The sequence below is a fragment of the Streptopelia decaocto genome (genome assembly GCF_964273445.1).
Source record: "Streptopelia decaocto genome assembly, chromosome: 4".
NCBI lineage: Eukaryota > Metazoa > Chordata > Aves > Columbiformes > Columbidae > Streptopelia > Streptopelia decaocto.
Genome location: NC_138658.1, coordinates 78,111,498 through 78,119,665, shown reverse-complemented (window position 1 = coordinate 78,119,665; position 8,168 = coordinate 78,111,498).

Genomic DNA, 8,168 nt, shown 5'->3' with positions numbered 1-8,168 from the left:
GACGGGGACCAACAACTCCCCGGGATGCTCCCGCCGGACAGTGTCCCCTGTCCCAGCAGTGCTGGGAGATGCTCCCTCCCCATCCCTGCCCGGGAGCGGGGGCGGCGGGGGCAGGGCTGGCGGGGCCCGGCCATCTGGCGCAGGACGCTGCTTTGTTTCGTGCCCGTCTCCGGGGGCTGGATGGTGGGAAGGGTTTCGTGGGACCTGAGGCATCTCCCACATCCTGCCCAGGGCTCTGGAAAGGGCCCAGGCGGGGAGGCCGCCCTCGCTGGCCTGACTCAGCCCCCATGTGATGGGACTTTCGAGGTTTGCTGAGGACCTGGCACCTCTCCGCACCGTCCTGGCCGGGGCGCCGGGCACAGCTCCCGGCTCCGGGGCAGGAGAGGCCGCGGGGCTGGCCCCGCTCCCAGCTCCCAGCTCCGCAGGGCCGCGGCGCAGAGCTCGGCAGGCTCCGGCGTGCCGATTCAGCCCGCTCAGCACTTCGGGGATGTTATGAATTTCCCCATGCAGCTTGGCTCCGAGTCAAGCCGGCCGCGGCCGCACTGCCAGCGGCTGCCAGGTCCCGCTGCGGGAGATGCCTTAAAGGCGCCGGAGCCTGTCCCAGCTGGGGTGCCACGGGGTGACCCCCATGGTCCCCCTGGCACCTTGCAGCTGGAGTGGAGCAGCAGCAGGGGCCAAACGCAGTGACTCAGTGTTGGAGCTAATGCTCCCGGGAAAGCCTGCTGCTCTGCAGAGGGGTGGGGATCCCCCAGGAACCCCCAGCGTTGGGGTGTCCCAAAATGGGGGGTTCTCACTGGGGTGCAATGGCTGAGCCCTGTCCCCACACTGGGTCCCTGTCCCCGGGGACGCCGTGCCCCGCACCTGGTGCCGGTGCTGCCGCCTGCCTGGCTGGCTGCCCCGGCGTGGTGACCACGGGGACCGCGGCTGCAGCTGAGGCTGGGGCTGGCAGCCAAGGCAAACGCTCCGGCAGCCGCTGGGCTGGCCGCAGGGCTTGTGCCCAAACCGCCCGGCTGGGGCTGGGCTGGGACATGGCGATGGGCTGGGGACATGGAGACTGGCTGGGTTGTGGAGATGGGCTGGGGACATGGGGATGGGCTGGGACATGGAGATGTGTTTGTGACAAGGAGATGGGCTGGGGACAGAGAGATGGGCTGGGGACATGGGGATGGGCTGGGGACATGGAGATGGGGGGGGGACATGGGGATGGGCTGGGGACATGGAGATGTGTTTGTGACAAGGAGATGGGCTGGGGACATGGAGATGAGCTGGGGACATGGAGATGAGCTGGGGACATGGAGACTGGCTGGGTTGTGGAGATGGGCTGGGACATGGATCTGGGGCTCAGGGCCAGCAGAGGAGCAGCCAGGCCAGGGTGTCTCCATCCATGGGGACGTGTGCTGGTCCTGGACCTGCCACCTGTGGGACACACACCCAGCTGACACAGACACCCACCCACGGGACACGACAGCAGGACACGCACACCCTTGTGCCATCATTGCAGCTTTATTGGAGCCGGGGCTGCGGTGCCGCAGCAGCACGGCGGCGGCCGCAGCGGCCGGGGCCGTCGGGGCCGGTGTTTCCGCAGCAGCCCGGTGCGAAGGTGACCTGAGCGGTGCCGCGGCCGGCGGTACAGGAGGAGCCGCCGCCGCCGGGGGGCACGGCGCCGCCGCCGCTGAGCCCACCCAGCACCGGGCGTCTGCGGAGCCGGTGCTGAGAGCCATGGCCACCACCACAGCCTGGCTCCACCAATAAAGCTGCAATGATGGCATGATGGGTGCGTTTCCTGGTGTCTCTGTCTGCTGGCTGCTTGTGCCCCGGTGTCCCCGCCATGTCCCACGGGTGTGGGCAGTCCATAGGGTGTGTGTCCCCACACTGGGTCCCTGTCCCCGGGGACGCCGTGCCCCGCACCTGGTGCCGGTGCTGCCGCCTGCCTGGCTGGCTGCCCCGGCGTGGGGACCACGGGGACCGCGGCTGCAGCCGAGGCTGGGGCTGGCAGCCAAGGCAAACGCTCCGGCAGCCGCTGGGCTGGCCGCAGGGCTTGTGCCCAAACCGCCCGGCAACGCCACATCCCCTGCAGCGGCTGGGCAGGGGGCTTAGCGCTTGGGTGCACAGGCCAGGCGAGGGGTCCCAGGGCTGGGCGAGGGGTCCCCGAGCCAGCGTGGCCCTGTCACTGTGTTCTGGGGAGGGATGAGACTCTGAGGGGCTTTGCAGGGCTGTTCCTGGTTGCTCAGGGCTGTCCCCGGCCACCGCTGCCCCGCACCCCGCGCCACAGCCCTTTGCCCGCGCTGCTCTGCGGAACCGCAGCCCGGCCACCGCTGCTGCCACCACAGCGCGGCCCCGGCTCCACCAGTGAGGCTGGAATGATGGCATGATGCACGCGTGTTCTGGTGTCCCCGTGTGCCAGCTGCATGTCCCCTGCTGTCGTGTCCCATGGGTGGGTGTCTGTGTCAGCTGGGTGTGTGTCCCACGGGTGGCAGGTCCAGGACCAGCACACGTCCCCAGGGACGGAGACGTCCCGGCCTGGCTGATCCTCTGCTCCAAGGCTGTCCCCTCCCCAGGGACAGCGGCACCCCAGAACCCCCAGTTGTGACATCGCCCTCCCCGCTGTCCCAGCCGGGACCTGGCTGTGCCGGGCTGGGGGTCACTACCAGCCACAGGATCAGTGCCGGGACCCCAGCGGGAGCAGAGCTGCGTGAGTATCAGCCCGAGCAGGGGCTGGGGGGGCGCAGGTGCCAGACACCCTCTGGGGACACCCCTGCAGGGCTCCCCGGCTGCAGCGCGGCTGACACCCCATGGCTTGGTGTCCCCCGGGGCTGCACAGGGCGATGGAGCTGGACGGTGACAGCCAGTGGCTCCTGGAGGTGATGGCCTGTGTGGCGCTGGCCTGCTGCCCCTGCCAGGCCACCCTCTTCTTCCTCTACCTGCTCCTGCTCCTGCCCCTCATCTTCCTCTTCCAAGAGCCTGACGGAGGATGACGATGGCCCCCGCTCCTGCTGCTCAATAAGAAGCCCCTGTCCCCACCAGCGCAGTGTCATTGCTGGGGTGGGGGATGTGGGCACCACTGTGACAAGCAGCTCCATGTCCCTCCTGCTCCCCTGCCGGCGGTGACTGTCCCCTCGCCCAGCGTCGCAGCCCCCACCGCAGGGACAGCTTTGTCCCCAGCTCTGTCCCCAGCTCGGTCCCAGCCCCTCATGCGCCCAGCAGCATCCCCCACCCAAAACAGACACCCGGCCCCATAGCGAACAGGAGGAGCTGACCCCTCTGGGTCCCTCTGACCGCAGGGGCAGGGTGGGGGGCGGCCAGCAGTGCTTTGGGAGCCCTGTGGAGGTGCCATGGCCAGACGGAGCTCCAGCGCTTGTGCTGGGTGGAGGCAGCATGCCTGGGACATGGGGACAGCGCTGGTGTCCTGGGACATGGGGACAATGACGCTGCTCAGCTGGGGACCTGCAGCGGGGAGCTCTCGAATACCCCCTGGGTCCTCAAATGGCCACGCTTAAAGTGAGCAAAAGTGACCCAAAGTGAACAAAAGCTGCTGCCTGTCCCTGGGCTGGGACATGGAGATGGGCTGGGGATATGGAGATGGGCTGGGACATGGAGATGGGCTGGGGACATGGGGATGGGCTGGGGACATGGAGATGGGCTGGAGACATGGAGATGGGCTGGGGACATGGGGATGGGCTGGGACATGGGGATGGGCTGGGACATGGAGATGAGCTGGGGACATGGAGATGGGCTGGGACATGGAAATGGGCTGGGGACACGGGGATGGGCTGGGACATGGAGATGTGTTTGTGACAAGGAGATGGGCTGGGGACATGGAGATGAGCTGGGGACATGAAGACGGGCTGGGGACATGGAAATGGGCTGGGACATGGGGATGGGCTGGGGACATGGAGATGTGTTTGTGACAAGGAGATGGGCTGGGGACATGGAGATGAGCTGGGGACATGGAGATGGGCTGGGGACATGGGGATGGGCTGGGACATGGAGATGTGTTTGTGACAAGGAGATGGGCTGGGGACATGGAGATGGGCTGGGGACATGGAGACTGGCTGGGATGTGGAGATGGGCTGGGACATGGATCTGGGGCTCAGGGCCAGCACAGGAGCAGCCAGGCCAGGGTGTCTCCATCCATGGGGACGTGTGCTGGTCCTGGACCTGCCACCCGTGGGACACACACCCAGCTGACACAGACACCCACCCACGGGACACGACAGCAGGACACGCACACCCTTGTGCCATCGTTGCAGCTTTATTGGAGCTGGGGCTGCGGTGCCGCAGCAGCACGGCGGCGGCCGCGGCGGCCGGGGCCGTCGGGGCCGGTGTTTCCGCAGCAGCCCGGTGCGAAGGTGACCTGAGCGGTGCCGCGGCCCTGCCGGCGGCGGCTCCTCCTGTGCCGCCGGCGCCGGCCGCCCCCAGAGCGGTGGCGGGACAGGCTCTGGTGTTGGCTCGGGCCGCGGCGGCGGCGCCGGCTCTGCCTGCGGCTCCTGCTTCGCCGGGACCGGGCCATGGTGGAGTGGCCGCCGCTCTGTCCCGCCAGAGGATGCGGCTCTGTGTCCCCCCCCGGCTTTTATAGGGGTGCTGGGACGGGGGGACATTGTGACGTCACTGATGAGGTAGGCGCCCCGTCACAAAGGGCCCCACCCCAGCACCCCTATAAAAGCAGGTTGGGGGCTGCAGAGCCTCATCATCTGGTGGGAGAGGGCGGCGGCCACACCACCATGTGCCGGTACCGGCAAAGCAGGAGCCGCAGCCGGAGCCGCAGCCGGAGCCGGCGGCGCCGCCGCTACCGGAGCCGCTCTCAGCGGCGCTACCGGCGCAGCCGCGGCCGGCGGTACAGGAGGAGCCGCCGCCGCCGGGGGGCACGGCGCCGCCGCCGCTGAGCCCACCCAGCACCGGGCGTCTGCGGAGCCGGTGCTGAGAGCCATGGCCACCACCACAGCCTGGCTCCACCAATAAAGCTGCAATGATGGCATGATGGGTGCGTTTCCTGGTGTCTCTGTCTGCTGGCTGCTTGTGCCCCGGTGTCCCCGCCATGTCCCACGGGTGTGGGCAGTCCATAGGGTGTGTGTGTCCATGTCCACCAGCCATTTCCTCTGGTCCTAAAGGATGTCCCCTGCTCCTACCCCTGGGCCCCTGGGCTCCCTTTTAGGCTCCCTCCCATTGCGGGTTCCCGGGTCCAAGGAGAGCCCGCACGGAGCGTAGAATCCCAGAATCATAGAATCCCAGAGCGTCCTGAGCTGGAAGGGACCCACAAGATCACCGAGTCTGTCTCCTGGCCCTTCACAGGACAACCCCAAAATTCTCACCATGTGTCTGAGGGCGTTGGCCAAATAGTTCTTGAGCACTGTCAGGCTTGGGGCCGTGCAAGGGCTGGGGTGGGATGGGGCATGGGTGGTGCATGGAGCTGTGCGAGGGCTGGGGATGGGGCACGGGGTCTGGGCAGGGCTGTGACGCCCCGATCCCCGCGACACCCCACTCCCTGGGACACCCCGCTCCCTGCGACACCCCGCTGCACGGATGCTGCACGGAGCTGTGCAGGGCTGGGGACGGGGCAAGGGGTCTGTGCGAGGGCTGGGGATGGGGCACGGGGTCTGTGCAGGGCTGGGGACGGGGCATGGGGTCTGTGCAGGGCTGGTACATGGGCTGCATCCTGCAGCACTCGCACTCACCTGTGACACCCCAATCCCTGCGACACCCCGCTCCCTGCGACACCCCACTGCCTGCGACACCCCGATCCCCGTGACACCCCGATCCCTGCGACACCCCGATCCCTGCGACACCCCAATCCCTGCGACACCCCACTGCCTGTGACACCCCAATCCCCGCGACACACTGCGACACCCCGCGACACCCCGCTCCCTGTGACACCCCGATCCCTGTGACACCCCAATCCCCACGACACCCCGCTCCCTGGGACACCCCACTCCCTGGGACACCCCGCTCCCCACGACACCCCACTCCCTGGGACACCCTGCTGCACGGATGCTGCATGGGCTGGGGACGGGGCAGGGGGTCTGTGCAGGGCTGGGGACGGGGCAGGGGGTCTGTGCAGGGCTGGGGACGGGGCACGGGGTCTGTGCAGGGCTGGGGACGGGGCACGGAGCTGTGCGAGGGCTGGGGACGGGGCAGGGGGTCTGTGCAGGGCTGGGGACGGGGCAGGGGGTCTGTGCAGGGCTGGGGACGGGGCAGGGGGTCTGTGCAGGGCTGGGGATGGTGCACGGGGTCTGTGCAGGGCTGGGGACGGGGCACGGGGTCTGTGCAGGGCTGGGGACGGGGCAGGGGGTCTGTGCAGGGCTGGGATGGTGCACGGGGTCTGTGCAGGGCTGGGATGGTGCACGGGGTCTGTGCAGGGCTGGGGACGGGGCAGGGGGTCTGTGCAGGGCTGGGGATGGTGCACGGGGTCTGTGCAGGGCTGGGGGTGGGGCACGGGGTCTGTGCATGGCTGGTCCATGGGCTGCATCCTGCAGCACTCGCACTCACCCAGCCCCCCCGGGCACCCCACAGTCTCCCCCGGCCAGTGGCCGCTCTGTGCCCCACCGGCCGGGCTACCGGCCGTGCCGCTAGCTGCAAGGGCCTGATTGGAAAAGTTCAACGTTACAAGCGAATTAATAAAAGTCTTTCCTTCCCCCGCCTGCCCCGGTGCAGCAAATGATGATAAATGGTTTCCATATGGTCCCCATAACGGCAGCGGGTGCCACATGCGTCTCCCCTCTGCCCCAGCCGTAAGCAAATAAATTAAAGCAATTACTGCTGCAGCTCGTCTGGCTGTTAATGAGCCGCAAGGAGCGGCTGAGAGCTCCTGACACGTCCCGAAAGCTGGAAATGTCAGCGGTGCTTAAATACGGCGCTGTGGAGGCTGCCAGGTGCTGGAGCCCTCCAGTGGGGTGCTCGGGGAGCGGGGTGTCACAGGGTGTCACAGGGAGAGGGGTGTCGTGGGGATTGGGGTGTCACAGAGAGCGGGGTGTCACGGGGATCGGGGTGTCGCAGGGATCGGGGTGTCGCAGGGATTGGGGTGTCACAGGCAGTGGGGTGTCACAGGGATCGGGGTGTCGCAGGCAGTGGGGTGTCATGGGGATCGGGGTGTCGCAGGGATCGGGGTGTCACAGGGATCGGGGTGTCACAGGGATCGGGGTGTCGCAGGCAGTGGGGTGTCACGGGGATCGGGGTGTCGCAGGGATCGGGGTGTCACAGGGAGCGAGGTGTCACAGGCAGCGGGGTGTCGCAGGGAGCGGGGTGTCGCAGGGAGCGAGGTGTCACAGGCAGTGGGGTGTCTCAGGGTGCGGGGTGTCACAGGCAGCGGGGTGTCGCAGGGAGCGGGGTGTCGCAGGCAGTGGGGTGTCACGGGGATCGGGGTGTCGCAGGGAGCGGGGTGTCGCAGGCAGTGGGGTGTCACGGGGATCGGGGTGTCGCAGGGAGCGGGGTGTCACAGGGAGCGAGGTGTCACAGGCAGCGGGGTGTCGCAGGGAGCGGGGTGTCGCAGGCAGTGGGGTGTCACGGGGATCGGGGTGTCGCAGGGAGCGGGGTGTCGCAGGCAGTGGGGTGTCACGGGGATCGGGGTGTCACAGGCAGCGGGGTGTCACAGGCAGCGGGGTGTCGCAGGGAGCGGGGTGTCGCAGGCAGTGGGGTGTCACGGGGATCGGGGTGTTGCAGGGAGCGGGGTGTCGCAGGCAGTGGGGTGTCGCAGGGAGCAGGGCGCTCCGGGGTGGGAGAGCGCACAGGGTGTCTGTGGGGTGGGCACGTCCCTCTCCCTGCACTGCCCCAAGCCCGGAGACCCCCGCACCCCATGGGAGCCGGTGAACCCCTCGGCTCAGGGTCCCCGAGCTGCGTGTGCTGGGGTGCGGGTTGAGGTGCGGGTTGGGGTGCGGGCTGGGGTGCGGGTTGGGGTGCAGGGCGGGGTGCAGCCCCGTCCGCGGGCCGTGACAGCCCTCTTGTGGTGCGGTGCAGCCGAGGCCCGTCCCGGGGCTGCTTTGCAGGGGGACAGGGACAGCATCGTGTCCCCGTGGGATTTCCAGCTCCGGCCCATCCCCGCAGCGGCGGGTCCCACGGCACACACCCCCACGGCAATGTGGGCCCCGACGTGAGCGTGGCGCTTGTGCGAGCAGGGTGCACGTGCAGGGCCCCGCTGCAAGCGCGCCGCTCGTGCAATGGTGCGAGCGCACCGCTTG